General features: G+C 43.0%; 1 protein-coding gene across 4 annotated transcripts in view; it reads left to right on the top strand.

Annotated features, from left to right (window-relative positions):
* The first annotated feature begins 4,402 nt into the window (after positions 1-4,402).
* btbd10b (BTB (POZ) domain containing 10b) overlaps positions 4,403-16,076 on the top strand; it is a 102,207-nt gene continuing 90,533 nt past the window's right edge. The window contains exon 1 of one of the 4 annotated variants that reach the window (XM_078549386.1): positions 4,403-4,612. The gene's annotated coding sequence lies outside the window, so the exon portion shown is untranslated. Of the gene's footprint in view, positions 4,613-11,918; positions 12,048-13,732; positions 13,775-16,076 lie in introns of those variants that run through there. The other 3 variants (XM_078549389.1, XM_078549388.1, XM_078549387.1) reach the window with 3 other exon arrangements.

Genomic DNA, 16,076 nt, shown 5'->3' with positions numbered 1-16,076 from the left:
ATTGCTCTAGAGAGCTGGCATGGAATTGATAGGCCGAGTGGCCGACTTCTGTGCTAATGACTCTATGACTCAAGGACTGAGCGTCCACAGCTCTCCAGGGTAGAGGATTCCAAAGATAAATTAGTAATAATATTTTAATATTTCAATCATCAACCATAATCAAAGTATACTTCACTCAAAGACTATCACGTTCTGGGTATGATGCTGCAGTGGTTATCGAATCATCACAATGTAATGCAAAATAGGAGGCTATTTAGCCTGTCTTGCCTGAGCCAGCTCTTTGAGACAACTGTCAAATTTAGTCCCACTCCCAATTTCTTTCCCCAGAACCCTGCAAATGAGCCCTCTTCAAATACATGTCCTATTGCCTTTTAAAAGTTCCTATGGAATTTGAACCCGCTACCCTATCCAGATCTTAAGCACTTGTTGTGTGAAGAAATTTCTCCTCATTTCCCCTCTCACAATGAACCAGATCAAAGGAAGTTCAAACCCCATCATTGTAGTTCTGAGATTTTGAATTCAATATTTTTTAAATTCTGGAAACACAAAAGTTTTGCTAACAAAATGACTGAACTATATCAATAAATAAGCCTTACTGCTGATTGAAGCTGAGAACAAAAGGCAGTTTCTAAGATCTTAAGTTTTTTTGATAAAAATGTAGGAGAACACTTTTGTATATCACCAGTGACCCCTTCTGTTGTTGACCAGGATATAACTCAAAGCTGCCGGTTCTTAAATGTTACAGGGTGGAATTATTTCCCCTGGTGGGGGAATCTGGAACAAGGGGGCTAATCTTAAAATCAGAGCTAGGCTGTTCAGGGGTGACATCAGGAAGAACATCTTCACACAAAAGGTAGTGGAAAACTAGAACTTTCTCCCTCAAAAAGTTGTTGATACTGGAGGTAAATTGAAAACTTCAAAACCAAGATTGATAACATTTTTGTTAGGGTATTAAGGATTACGGAACCAAGGCACGTGTATGTAATTAAGTTACAAATCAGCCATGATCTAATTGAATGGTGGAACAGGCTTGAAGTGTTGAGAGGTCTCCTCCTGTTTCTCCTTCTTAAATCAGGTGTGTAAGTGTGATCATAATTGAATGAAATCCTGAAGACAGAATGCCTGGAAATGTTAACTAAAAATATCTGGCAAATTTTGTGAATGGATTCCGTAATACTGTCAGAGTTCTATAGTTATTCCATGAAAAATGATGGGAGGAATCATTTCAAGGTATTTCCCTCTACTTTCAGCTCAGTAAAAATCTTGATTTTAACTCCTTCCTACACCCCAAAAAGGAGGAAAGAGTGAAAAAAGAGGTTCAGATCTTGGAATTCAAGATCCTGCTTTCAACAACCTGCGGTAATAGTAATCTCAGCTCAGGGTCAAAAATAACACCAAGGTCGCGAACAGTCTCAGATAATTGCCTGGGAGATGGATGGAGTTGGTGGTGGGGCGCGGGAACAGTTCCAAAGACCTGAATAGCGGGTGATGCACCAAGGGAGTTGGGGGTGTGGAGCCCAGGCCAATCATTAACCACAGGGCCTGAATCTAATTAAGTTCCATAGATGAGGCTCCTGATAAATGCAGGCGAGGGCAAACAAGATGCAACGTCACAGCTTGATGCTGTAACATAATATTATTGTTTAGCCTGGGGGGTTGATGGAGTGGTGGAGTCCTGCACTGTCTGTTGTCCCAAAAGTGGGAGGAACCACTTGACCAGTCAAGGCCCAGGTTAGTGTGAGAAATTTTCCATTGTTAGTCTTTTTCACCCCCACCCCCCCACCCCGATCCCCCTCTCAGGGAGAACTTGGACCTCCCCAGCCTCAGTCTCCCTGATTGCACTGTAATCTTCACCCCCAACAGTCACCATTCCAATGTGGTCGCTTGGGACTTGACTGCTTGGGGGAACTGCTCCTACGGCCTCCGGCTGGCAGTCAAACAAGCTGCGTGTCAGGACAGGGACTCCAGGACATTTTATTTGATTCAGGCCCTGCTGCTAAAGATTGGCTCAGCCCCTGTGTCCACCAAATCGATGGCTGCGACACCCACAGTCAGGAATGCAAGAACTGTTCCTGCAGCCCCATGAAAATCCAGGTCACCACGATAATAAAACTCCAATCTTCTACTGGATTAGTTGGATTTTTTAAATTCATTCATATGATGGAGGCATTGCTGGCTAAACCAACATTTTTTGTCCATCCATAAATTCCCTGGAGAAGGTGGTGGTAAGCAGCCTTCTTGAATAGATTTGAATGACTTACTTGGCCTTTTAGGAGGCTAGTTAACACTCAACCACATTGCAATGGGTCTGGAGTCAAATGTAGGCCAAACTGGGTAAGAATGGCAGATTTCCTTCCCTAAAGGACATTAGTGAACCAGGTAGGTTTTTATGACCACCACCACTTTTTATTCCAGATTCATTTAACTCACGGAATTTAAAATGAACCAGTTTCTGAGGTGGGATTTGAACTCATGTCACAATAGTGACTACACTTCAAAAAGTATTTCATTGGCTGTAAAGCACTTTGGAAAGTCCCGAAGTCTTTAAAGTTGCTCCAACAAGATGCAAATTCGTGGGTCTTTTTGTGGACACAGCAGAATTGTGATAACGGGCAGAATTTTCTGCCTGTCGGGCGGGCGATGTGGGAGCGGGCGTGGACCTGATCGGCATCCCCGATTGGGTCCGTGCTGCCATTTTATGTGTCGGCCCAATTAAGGCCCACCCAGCCGGAAGCGTTATGTGCTTCCTGTGCTGGTGGGGTGGGGGTTGCCTGATTCGGGAGTGCGCTCTTTCGCACGTGCACGCGAAAGACACAGAAATCTCCCTGAGGCACAGAGGTGCCTCAGGGAGATTAGTTAAGTACAAAAAGTTTAATAAAGTGGTGAGAAAATATTTATAACATGTCCCCTCATGTAAAACTGTCACATGAGCTGGGACATGTGCATTAATTTCAATAAAAATTTTTGTCAAAATTTAAAATCATTCATGAAACCTCATCCGGCTGTGTATCAGGTTCCATGAAAAATGCGAAGGCTGCCTGAGCTCTTCGCCTGCCCGAGCTCTTCGCCTGCCCGCCAACCTTAAGGTTGGATGGGCAGCTCCGTTAATTATTTTAATTGAGAGTTAAATGGCCTTAATAAGCCTTTGACAGTTCAATGGGCATGCAGCCACCGAACTGAAAGTCTGAATGGTGCGCCGTGACTTCGGGACACATGCCCGACGTCACCACGTGTCATTTTATGACTCAGTGAGCGGGCCTCGCCCCCGCTCACTGAGCCGAAGATCCAGTCCAATGTTACTCGTAATCCAGAGGCCTGGACTAGTGATCCTGAGAGAAAAAATGACTTGCATTCGTATAGTGCTTTTCACAACCATCAAATGCCTCAAAGCACTTTGTCAAACGAGGAAGGAAATATGGCCGTGAAAGCGAGCTTTGGTAAACACTTTTGGTAAAGTACTTTACAGCTAATGAAGTACTTTTTGAAGTATTGTCAATTTCATAATGTAGGAAACAAAGCAGCTAATTTGCAAACTCCCACAAACAGCAATGTGATAATGACCAGATAATCTTTTTCTTTTAGTGATGTTGAGGGATAAATATTCACTGGGGATAACTTATCTGCTTTGAAATAGTGCCATGGAATTCACATGACCAGGCAGATGAGGCTTCTGTTTAGTGTAAAAGCAAAATATTGTGGATGCTGGAAATCTTAAAAAGAGCTGTTAAGAAGGGTGATATGGACTCGAAACGTTAACTTTGTTTCTCTCCACAGATGCTGTCAGGTCTGCTGAGTTTTTCCAGCATTTTCTGTTTTTGTTTCTGTTTAATGTCTCATCTGAAAGGGACAGCAGCTTCAACAGAGCAGTGCCCTCTCAGTACTGCACTGGAGTGTCAGCCTTGATTTTTGTGATAGAGAGATGAGTGGGAACTAAGCCACAACTGACATGCAAGGCAAGTCTTTCTTTTATAATGTAGGAAATGCAGCAGTCAATTTTTGCACTCAGCAAAATCGAACAAATAGCAATGTAATAATGCTCCAATGTCTATTTTACTGACGTTGACTGAAGAATATTGATACTGGGGAGAACTCCGCACTCCTTCACAATAGTGATGAGAGATCTTTTACATCCAGCTGACGGAACAGGCCACGGTTTAACGTCTCATCGGAAAGACAACACCTCTGGCAGTTCAGCACTCCCTCAGTATTGCAGTGCAGCGTCAGCTTGGATTTTGTGCTCAATCCTGGTGAATGCTGGATGCTTGAATATGGGAATTTCCGGAGCACACGCTCCAAAAATTGGGGTTAGGGTGGAGGGGAACACAGAGGGAAAGAGAGAGAGAGAGAGAGACTGGATTGCGCAGGCGCAATTGGGAAGCGACGGAAACAGGGAGGGGACTGCGCAGACGCAATTGGGAAGCGACGGGAACAGTGAGGGGATTGCGCAGGCGCAAAATGAGAGGGCCGCGTAACGAGATTGCGCAGGAACTCTAACTCTTTCCCCCTGAACTCTCGCGAGGTTTTGCGCTGGGGGCCTGTGCTGATCAGTTTGTCCCCGGGTGAAAGTTACAGAGAATCCGGCGACCTAGCTACGGACTCCCGGCCTTGCCAGGTAAGTCCCGCTGTCAAGCCCTTTGTCTTTACTGCGCGCATGTTGTCTACACAGTGAGCAGAGGGCCCGGGAGAGGCTGGGACCCCGGGTTGCCAGGCAGCCCCAGGCCCCGTCCCCACTCCCTCCGAGCAAGCGGCTGATTGTCTCAGCCTAGGTTTGTTGTTCAAGGGCCGGGTTGGAGCTTTTTCCGGCTGCTGAGATGTTTGACGATGGTCAAAGACAGATTTCCGCCGGCAGTTGGATCAGGGAGGCTCGGAGTCAGTATGAAATTGACCCTTTTGTGATCATTATAATGAGACAGCACAGGAGGAGTCCATTCGGCCTATCGTGCCTTTGCTGGCTCTTTGAAAGAGTTTATTCAATTCGACCCACTCTCCACTGCTGGTTCCCCATAACCCTGCAAACGGTTCCCCTTCAAGTATTTATCCAGTTTCCTTTTGAAAGTTATTGTTGAACCTGTTCCAAAATCATTTCAGGCATTGTATTCCAGATCACAACTCGATTGTGGTTTAAAAAAAAACCTCCTCTAAGATCATGAAGGGCCTTGGCAGGGTAGACACATAGGTTAAAAGCAAAAAACTGCGGATGCTGGAAATCCAAAACAAAAACAAAAATACCTGGAAAAACTCAGGAGGTCTGGCAGCATCTGCGGAGAGGAGCACAGTTAACATTTCGAGTCTGAATGACCCTTCAACAGAACTAAGCAAAAATAGAAGAGAGGTGAAATATAAGCTGGTTTGTTGGGGGGGGTGGACAAGGAGAGCTGGATAGAGGGCCAGTGATAGGTGGAGATAACCAAAAGATGACAGACAAAAGGACAAAGAGGTGTTGAAGGTGGTGATATTATTTAACGAATGTGCTAATTAAGGGTAGAAAGGACAATGAAGGTAGAGATAGCCCGGGTGGGGTGGGGTGGGGTGAAGGAATCGAAAAAGGCTAAAAGGTAGAGATAAAACAATGGTTGGAAATACGTTTTAAAATAATGGAAATAGGTGGGAAAAGAAAAATCTATATAAATTATTGGAAAAAAAGGTGGGGAGATCGGAAAGGGGATGGGGATGGAGGAGAGAGTTCATGATCTAAAATTGTTGAACTCAATATTCAGTCCGGAAGGCTGTAAAGTGTCTGTAAAGAGGAGGAACAACACCTCATCTTCCGACTAGGCACTTTACAGCCTTCCAGACTGAATATTGAGTTCAACAATTTTAGATGATGAACCCTCTCCTCCATCCCCATCCCCTTTCTGATCCCCCCCTTTTTTTCCCAATAATTTATATAGATTTTTCTTTTCCCACCTATTTCCATTATTTTAAAATGTATTTCCAACCATTGTTTTATCTCTACCTTTTAGCCTTTTTCGATTCCTTCACCCCACCCCACCCCCACTAGGGCTATCTGTACCTTGCTTGTCCTGCTTTCTACTCTTATTCCTTAAATAATATCACCACCTTCAACACCTCTTTGTCCTTTTGTCTGTGACATCTTTTGGTTATCTCCACCTATCACTGACCCTCTATCCAGCTCTACTTTGTCCCCCCCCCTCACTACCCCCCCATCACCCCCCCCACTACCCCCCATCACCCCCCCCACTACCCCCCCATCACCCCCCCCACTACCCCCCCCCCACTACCCCCCCCCCCACTACCCCCCCCCACTACCCCCCCATCACCCCCCTCACTACCCCCCCATCACCCCCCTCACTACCCCCCCATCACCCCCCCCACTACCCCCCCATCACCCCCCCCACTACCCCCCCATCACCCCCCCCACTACCCCCCCATCACCCCCCCCACTACCCCCCCATCACCCCCCCCACTACCCCCCCATCACCCCCCCCACTACCCCCCATCACCCCCCCCACTACCCCCCATCACCCCCCCCACTACCCCCCCATCACCCCCCCCACTACCCCCCCATCACCCCCCCCACTACCCCCCCCACTACCCCCCCCATCACGCCCCCCATCACCCCCCCCACTAACCCCCCACTACCCCCCCATCACCCCCCCCACTACCCCCCCATCACCCCCCCCACTACCCCCCCATCACCCCCCCCACTACCCCCCCATCACCCCCCCCACTACCCCCCCATTACCCCCCCATCACCCCCCCCCCCACTACCCCCCCATCACCCCCCCAACTACCCCCCCATCACCCCCCCAACTACCCCCCCATCACCCCCCCAACTACCCCCCCATCTACCCCCCCATCTACCCCCCCATCACCCCCCCACTAGGGCTGTCTAGGGACTGATCATTTAGAACTGAGATGAAGAATTACTTTTCTCTAATGGTCGAATCTTTAGAATTCTCTATGCCAGAGGAGTGTAGATGCTCCATCGTTGAACATATTTCATTTAGACAGATTTTTGTTCTGAGGGAATTGAGGGATATGGGGAGTGGGCAGGTAGGCCCGAGATCAGCCATGATCGTGTTGAATGGCAGAGCAGGCTCAAGGAGCCGTATGGACTACTTCTGCTATTTATTTTTTTTATCTCTCCTCCCCTTACCAATTGCCTTAAATCTCTCTTCTGGTTCCAATCTTCCTGCCAGTAGAAATAGATTCTCTCTATTTTTATCAAAACCCTTCATGATTTTAAACACTTCCATAAAATCTCTCCTTAACCATCACTGCTCTAAAGACGACAATCCTAACTTCTCCGGTCTCTCCACATAACTGAAGTCCTTATTCCTGGTGCTATTGCCCATAGCCTTGCACAATTTCTTCTTTCAAGCACTTATCAAATTCCCTTTTAAAGGTTATTGCATCTGTTCGAGAGGTTTTTTAAAAATCATAGAAGATTATTGGAATATGGAATAAGGAAAACTGATGTGAGCCAGTAACCACAGGGCATAAATTAAACAGCATCAAGAGTAAAGGCCAAGATGTTTTTCTTTTACAGATGGGTTTTTTAGGACAGGGAACATGCCCCTCTAAGGAACAGTGGGTGATGAATCCATAATCGCTTTTTACAAACATAGCTTGATAAGATCAACATCGAGCAGATGGTTCTGCTTTGTGGGGAGAGAAGAGAGGTGCAGAGTTGAGAACTAGGGGCTATAATTAAGAGAGTAATTAATAAATAGGGAATTTGGGAGAAATGTCTTTACCCTGAGAATGTGGAACTTCTTGTTAACTGATTTTGAAGCTAGTTGGTGAACTAGACACTAATCTTTCACTTAATACTAGATTTATTTACAGAACACCACCTTACAAATGTCTGCCTCCTCCCAACAGCACTCAGTGCCTCAGAAGTCTTTTGAGTACTAATTAAAAGAAAACAAACTAATTAACAAAAACTAATTAAATTGGCAGCTTAAAAGCATCACCGGTCCAGAGGTGTCAGCTGTGGCTCAGTCCATAGCACCCTCGCCTTTGAATCAGAGGGTTGTGGGTTCATGTCCCACTCCCGGAAACCAAGAACTGTGATTGTACTCGAAAGAGTTGCAATCTGTGACTGTTGATAACTCGAAAGAATTTTTTTTTTAAAAGCATCACCACCTTCAGCTGGCAATTATTCAGACAATTACTTCTCCCCATTGGGGAATTGTCTCCGGCAGGTTTACTAACCACTATACTAATGCCTAAGTGTTTCTGTATATGTGCTCAAGGTAATTAATGCCCTTCACCTGTGTATCCTTAACCTTGATAATACAGTTAACATACCATTAACATGCGTTAAGAGAGAGTGGTTAGGAGTGGTTAAGGTGAATAGCATAGATGCATTTAAGATGAAGCTAGATAGATATGATGGAGAAAGGAAATGAAGAATATGCTGATAGGGGTAGCTGAAGGGTGGGAGGAGACTTTTGTGGAGTATGAACACTGGCATGAATCTGATAGGCAAGAATTACTTGTTTCTGTGCTGTAAATACTTTGCAATTTTTGTAATGCTTTATTTCATTTCTTCCTGACGGTATTTGTGCCATTTGCTGTTGATGGCCAAATACAAGCTCTGTGTATGATTTTATGCCAACAACAACTTGTTGAACCTTTAACATATTAATATGGCCCAAAGAGCTGCACAGGAGTGTTATAAGGCAAAGTTTGACATTGAGCTACATTCAGGCAGATAATCAAAAGGTTGACCAAAGAGAGTGTTTTGAGGAGCTTCTAACAAGAACTTATATTTGTATAATGCCCTTAATGTAATGAAACATCCATAGGTGATTCATAGGAGCATTATAAAGCAGCCACATAAGGAAATATTAAGTCAGATTACCAAAAACTTGGTCAAAGGCGTTTTAACAAGGGTCTTAAAAGAGAAAAGAGTGGTGGAGTGGTTTAGAAAGGGAATTCCAGAGCTTAGGGCCCAGGCAGCTGAAGGCTTTAGTGATGGAGTGATTAAGATGCGCAAGAGGCTAGTATTTATTAGCTGAGCAGTTGTGGTGTTGTGGGGCTGGGGGAGATTACAGAGATAGGGTGAGGCCATGGTTGGATTTGAAAATGAAGATGAGAATTTTAAAATTGGGGGGGGGGATATTACTTAACAGGGAGCTGATGGAAGCCAGCGAGTACAGGGCTGATAGGTGAATGGGACTTGGTGCAAGTAAAGGCACAGACAGCAGAGTTTAGGATGATCTCAGTGGGGTAGAATGGGGGAGGCCAACCAGGAGTGTGTTAGAATAGTCAGGGCCAAAGGTAACAAAAACTCAGATGAGGGATTCTGTCGCAGATGAGCTGAGGTGGGGTGGAGTCAGGCAATTTTACAGAGATGGAAATAGCTTGTGGTCAGAAACTCATCTCGGGGCCAAATATGACACCAAGCTTGCAAACAGTCAGATGCCAGGGAATCTGTAGCAGGGGAAGGAGAATGGAGCAGATCTTTCCAGTACTTAATTGGAGGAGATTTCTATTCACTGAATATTGAACAAGCAGTTGGATAATTTAGAGACTGGAGGAATCGAGAGAGGTAATGGTGAGGTAGACCTTCATGTCGTAAGCATACGTGTGGAAACTGACACTCTTTTCAGATGATGCCATCGAGGGGCGTAGGTGAGGAAGGATTGATCCTTGGGTGACATTGGAGGAAATGGTGCCAGAGGGGAAGAGAAACCATTGCAAGAGATTCTCTGGCTGTGTTTACACTGATAATTGTGAAGGAATTTCTGCAATACTTCCACAACAAATACTGTTTCATCTCTAGTCAGGATATAATGAGTTTCTGTAAACACACAATTAAACATTCAATGCTGATGAGCTAAAATCAAAAAACGAAAACTGGCCAAGTGCGAATGGAAAGAAACAAGGTTGCTGACATATAAACAGTTATCTACTTCAGTGTAATTCATTATCAGTGGAGCGTTTTTGAGATCTCCTGAACCTTGATGGTCTGTTTAATTAATCTCTAAAATTTGCATTTATAAATGATCTGTGGCCTGAAATGCACAGTAAATAAAACACATTTATCCTTTTTACTTCAAGTTCTTAGAGGTTTTTTTTAAACAACTTGGTGAAAAAAATCTGCATATTATCTTTTAAATCCTAAACCTTTCCACCTTGGTCCATTAAACTACCTCTTTGACCAAGCTTTTGATTACCCATCTGAATATCTCCTTAATGGAGTTTGGTGTCAAATGTTGTCTGATAATCACCCCTTGGGACGTTTTATTATACGATAAAGATATGATATAAATGCAAGTTAAGAGGAGCAGCTCTAATGTTTTGTTATCTGCCGTTTGTGAAGCTGGAAATATCACATTTATAATGTTTCCCAATATTTTTCAGTTGTGCAATTTGCTACAGTTTGTTGCAACAGTTTATCGAAAAAGGACAGTAATGCAAAGTTTTGAATCTTATTTTGATCAATTTTAAAGCTGATTGTTAGTCAGCCTGATCTATTTTAAAACACTTGGTTATCAACAAAAAGAGATCCCTCCTGGGCAGCTGGGGAACTTCTGAATACAAAAGCAGCCATGTGTAATTTTTAACCCAAGAAAAATACTAAGACTTAAAATACGGTTCATGTTGACCTTGTATTATAATGCCAAATGAAATGTATTGCTGTTTGCCCAGATGGAAACAGTTAATACTTGAAATGAGATCATATTAATGTAGAAAAAAACCTGTGTTCCAGAGTCATTAGAGAGCCTGGTGCCACGTCAAAGAAGGCGTGAGCAGACAGTGGTAATAGTTTGGTTGCAGAAGTAACCTATCAGGAGCATGCTAAAGGGGAGGTAGCGAAGGCAAAAGGGGATCCTAGAAAGGAGAAACTTAGCAGCTCAAGGCAGGGTACTGATAGGAGAAAGGGATTAACAAAAGGTAGAAGTTAAAGATTTGGGGAGGTTTTTGGTGCTGAAAGAGGTGAGGAAGGGGCGAGGCTGAGGGATTTAAATATAAGGGCAAGAATTTTAAACTTGAGGGTGTTCTGGGCTAGTTGGCAGATTAGATGCAGACAGCAAAGTTTTGGACTGGCTACAATTTATGGAGGGTATAAGGATGGCAAGCTGAACATTGACGTGATTGAATCTGGAGGTACATGGGGCAAGTGACAAGGATTTTAGCAGTAGATGGGCTGAGCTGAGTCAGAGACAGGTAACAGGTTGGATGGAGATGGAAGTAGGAAGTGTTTGTGACAGAGGATTTGATCAAGAAGCCAAGACAGTGAGCATGTAAACAATAAATGTGCAAATTCCTCACATCTAAATTTGATACTTGTAACATATTAGTAGCTGAATATTTTATTTTGAAATGAATTCCTTTTTAGAGGTAAAAAATCTTTTGTCCATAACACAATCTTATTGGAGATTAGTATTAAGAAATGGAGCTGGCCTGTACTCTTGGCACCATTTCCTGATTGTACTGCTTGCATGAGAAAGTGACTGAGCATTGCCACAGGTGTTTATAAGGATTAACCTAATGTCAGAAGGGATACACGAGCATCTGCAGTCTTGAGATTTTGATCTCTGACATGGGGAACTATTTGAGAGGCTGGATTGTTTCAGCCCAACAGCCGTTGCCTAGTTTCACAGTAACTTGAAATGGTGTTTGAAACAGAAGGGGCAGGGGTAATTCCATAATCTTGCCCTGTGAAATAAATAGTCTTCACAGGATCTCCATGTTAGTTCACAAATACAGCTCAAAAATTTAACTTTTGAGTGGTTTGCATCTGTCACTGGAGTAGGTTATTTTACAGTTCAAATATGGAAAATCTCTGAAGCAAATTCCTATTAAATTCTTGGTCTGCTATGAAGCCTTTATTTCATTTAGACTTGGACATGTGCTGTCAGTTATTTCTTAAAACAATACCATATTCTGATTAGTTATAGTCCTGACAGTTCTGTTATCCCGGGTATATTTTTAAAGCTAGCTGTTTGTAGTGTTATGGCACAGCGGATGGTAAATGCCAAGCTGCTCAAATCCCAAAGGGAAACTTGAAACAGCTGCCAAAACGGTTTTTGCAAATTGTATAATATGAGGAATGCTTCTGAAATCAGGTAATGATTTCCCTGACTACTTGTGATGATTTTATAGTAAAGTATTTGTTAAAAGAATAAAGGAAATAAATAAAGCACAATTCTATGTTTGACTGAATGCCACCAGATCATCAATATATACAGCACAGGGACTCAGTCCAGCAATAACTTTATTCCTTAGTCTCTGGAAGGTTGCTGGTGCATTTTTCATAGCAAACGGCATGACTTTGAACTGATAGAGTCCATCTGGTGTTACAAAAGCTGAAACCTCTTCTTCCCTTTCCGATAGTCATAGAATTATACAGCACAGAAACAGGCCCTTTGGCCCATCGTGTCCATGCTGGCCATCAAGTACCTACCCTAATCCCATTTTCCATCACTTGGCCTGTAGCCCTGTATGCTATGGTGTTTCAAGTGCCCACCTAAATACTTCTTAAATGTTGTGAGAGTTCCCACCTCTGCCACCCCCTTAGGCAGTGTGTTCCAGATTCCAACAACCCTCTGGGTGAAAATATTATTCCTCAAATCCCCTCTAAACCTCCTGCCCCTAAGCTTAAATCTATGCTTCCTGGTCATTGACACCCCCACTAAGAGGAAAAGTTTCTTCCTATCTACCCTATCTATGCCCCTCATAATTTTTTATACCTCTATCAGGTACCCCCTCAGCCTTCTCTGCTCTAAGGAAAACAACCCTAGCCTATCCAGTTTCTCTTCATAGCTGAAACTCTCTAGCCCAGGCAACATCCTGGTGAATCTCCTCTGCACCCTCTCCAGCACAATCACATCCTTCCTATAGTGTGGCGACCAGAACTGCACACAGTACTCCAGCTGTGGCCTAACTAGTGTTTTATACAGCTCCAACATAACCTCCCTGCTCTTATATTCTATGCCTTGGCTAATAAAGGCAAGCATCCCATATGCCTTCTTAACCACCTTATCTACCTGTGCTGCTGCCATCAGGGATCTATGGGCATGTACACCAAGGTCCTTCTGATCCTCTATACTTCGTAGGGTCCTACTATTCATTGTGTATTCCCTTGCTGTGTTAGTCCTCCCAAAATCACCTCACACTTCTCAGGATTAAATTCCATTTGCCACTCCTCTGCCCATCTTACCAGCCCATCTATATCGTCCTGTATTTTAAGGCTTTCCTCCTCACTATTTACAACACCACCAATTTTCATGTCATCTGCGAACTTACTGATCATACCTCCTATATTCACGAAATCATTCATGTACACTACAAACAGCAAGGGTCCCAGCACTGATCCCTGTGGTACACCACTCGTCACAGGCTTCCAATTGCAAGAACAATCTTCGATCATCACCCAAATGGTACTTGCCAATATCCTTTCAGCAAGTCAATCTTTGTAATGAACTTTGATTATCCCACTTTCTCAATGCAGTCTTCCAAACGTGGAGTAGGATATGAATCTGCTTTCCTCACTGCATTCACTTTTTGATAATCCACACACAGTCTTTGTGTTCCATCCAGCTTCGGTGCCATCACAATAAGTGAACTCCAGTTGCTGCAACTCAACTCAATAATGTAATTCTTGAGCATAAATTCAATTTCTTTTTGCATTTGCCATAATTTTACTGGATTCAACCTATAAGGATGTTGCTTGATTGGTACAGAATTGCCCACATCTACATCAGCTACCTCTTATTTTTCCCAATTTATCCCCACAAATAGTTCTATGTGACTGCAATAGCTCTCTCAAGTCACTTCGATTCTTATCTGGAAGGTAACTCAGTATTTCATTCAAACTCTTAAGCGCTTCCTCGTTGTCCAATTGAATTTGAGGAAAATCAATTTCAAAATCTTCCATCCCTACTTCCTTTTCCTGATCCATCACTACTAACATTTCTTCTTTTTAGTTATCCTCCTTATCGAAGCACTTTTTTAAGCATGTTTATATGAAATACCCTCCGGTTTTTTCTTCTATCTGGAGCTCTTAGTAAATAATTCACTTCACTTAATTTCCTTTCAATTTGGTATGGCTCACTAAACCTGGCTTTTAATGGTTCACCTAATACTGGCAACAAAACTAATACTTTTCCCCAGCTACAAAGCTATGAGTCTGCTTCTGTCTTCAGCACCTGCTGTGATATTTTTAAATGCTCTTTAGCTAATTCATATGCTCTGTTCAATCTTTCCCTGAGCTTTGATACATAGTCCAAGAGTGTGGTTTCTGAATTCTTACTAACTTCTCATGAATTAGTTTGAGTGGTCCTCTCACTTCATTCTCCTTCATGCTCTCCTGAACAATCTTATCAAAGACAGTATCAGCTAATTGCATTCCAGTCTCTTTGCCCTGTCTCCTAGATGTCTTCTAGACTCCTCCTATCTCAACCTATGAGTCTGTGATAGTGTTACCACACAGTCTGGAAACAAACCAGGATGTTTCTCCTGCAACAGTTCTGTAGATTGCTTTTCCACAGGCTGCTCAATTACAGAAGGCATCAGCAACATGTCCCAGCTACATTATTTCCTAAGATAAATTGAACCCTTGAAATAGGCAATTTCTCCACTAGTCCTACAATCACTTCACCTGTTTCAAGCTACTTTTCAAATTACACAATGGAATACATTTGTTTCTCCATGAGTTCCCCTTATTAATATCTTTTCTTGCAAAATTCCTCTGAACAACAAGTATCATTATCCAATAACATTAAGGATTGACTCGCCCTGTGTCCCTTAAAATTTCTATATCTTTGCCAACTCCACCTTGTACACATGAAAATACTTTTCCCTCACAGATGAAATCTTTAAACATGTCCGCAACTTGCTTTTCAACATTCTTTTGAATAGGCTGTAAACCCATTTTCACACCTTCTGCTAATACTTGTACTTGCTTTTCCATTTGAAAATATCTTACTGATTTATCTTGTTCTAAAACCCCTGACTTTACCTTTCGTAGTCCCTCTTGTCAATGTATAAGTAATCACATGACATGACAATCACCTTGTTAAAGACAGGTGATGGGCATTGATTATCCCATCTAAACAGAATAAAAAGATACAGCTGGAACACTTTGTGGGGAAGCTGCTTGGAAGTCAGTTGCACTGAGGAGCTGTCTTGAAAATAAACCAGCTTAAACCAAAAGACCAGCCTGGATTAATTCTTCCACTACAACCACTTATTGTGAGTAACATGGTAGCAAAGGATGAACTTTTTAAGCTTTGGTGATTGATTGCTGTATATGAAGCTTTTTGTCTCTATCCTCTGAGGGAAAAGAAGTGCACTGTTGCTGACAATTTAAGTTATGGAATGGTGGAAGGATGGTGCAAAATCACAAGCTTTGACTATCCACCAATTTTTTCTGAGTCTGAACCATATCAGCAATGGAAGGCTGAAGTTGAGATGTGGACACGGATTACTTCCATACCCTGAAAGAAACAAGGTATGGCATTGGTGTTATTACCAGCCAAAAGTAAGATAAGCAGTAAGGTATTTTCAAAGTGGAAAGTGGATGATTTAGATCATGAAAAGGGGTTGCACCTTCTGTTAAAATTTTTGGATAAGTTTTACAAAAAGGGATGAGTTTTGGAAGCATATGAAGCTTGGATGATCTTTGATAGGTTTCGGAAATCAGATGATCAGTCCATGGAGGAATATATCATGTATTTGATAAATGGTACAGGAGACTACAGAGATTTGAACTTGACATTCCAGGATCGGTATTGGCATTTAAATTGCTGAACTGTGCCCGCATTTCCCACGTTGATAGCCTTTTAGTACTAACGAGTTCAATTTGGGGTGAAAGAATCTTTCCTGGATCAAATGGCTGCTTCCCTAAAAAAAAAAATTCTGCGGAAACAGTCGTTCCCAGCCACTTTCTTAGCAAATGTGAACAACTATGCTGTAAAACAAAGGATAAAGAATTCAGTGGTGGCTGAATTTTGAAGTCGACCAAACAGTAGATAAAGATTCCAATGCAAAGATGGGGTTAATGACAGGAGGTCTGAAAATGGTTGTAACCCTAGCTAAGTTGAGAGTCCGGACAAAAAGTGTGTCTGGGACGGTGACCAAAGGCGTTTAAACCC

This window comes from Cetorhinus maximus, chromosome 9 (assembly GCF_964194155.1).
Source record: "Cetorhinus maximus chromosome 9, sCetMax3.hap1.1, whole genome shotgun sequence".
Taxonomy (NCBI): domain Eukaryota; kingdom Metazoa; phylum Chordata; class Chondrichthyes; order Lamniformes; family Cetorhinidae; genus Cetorhinus; species Cetorhinus maximus.
The sequence above is the reverse complement of the archived record's forward strand: the minus strand, read 5'-3'. Positions and strand labels throughout refer to the sequence as shown.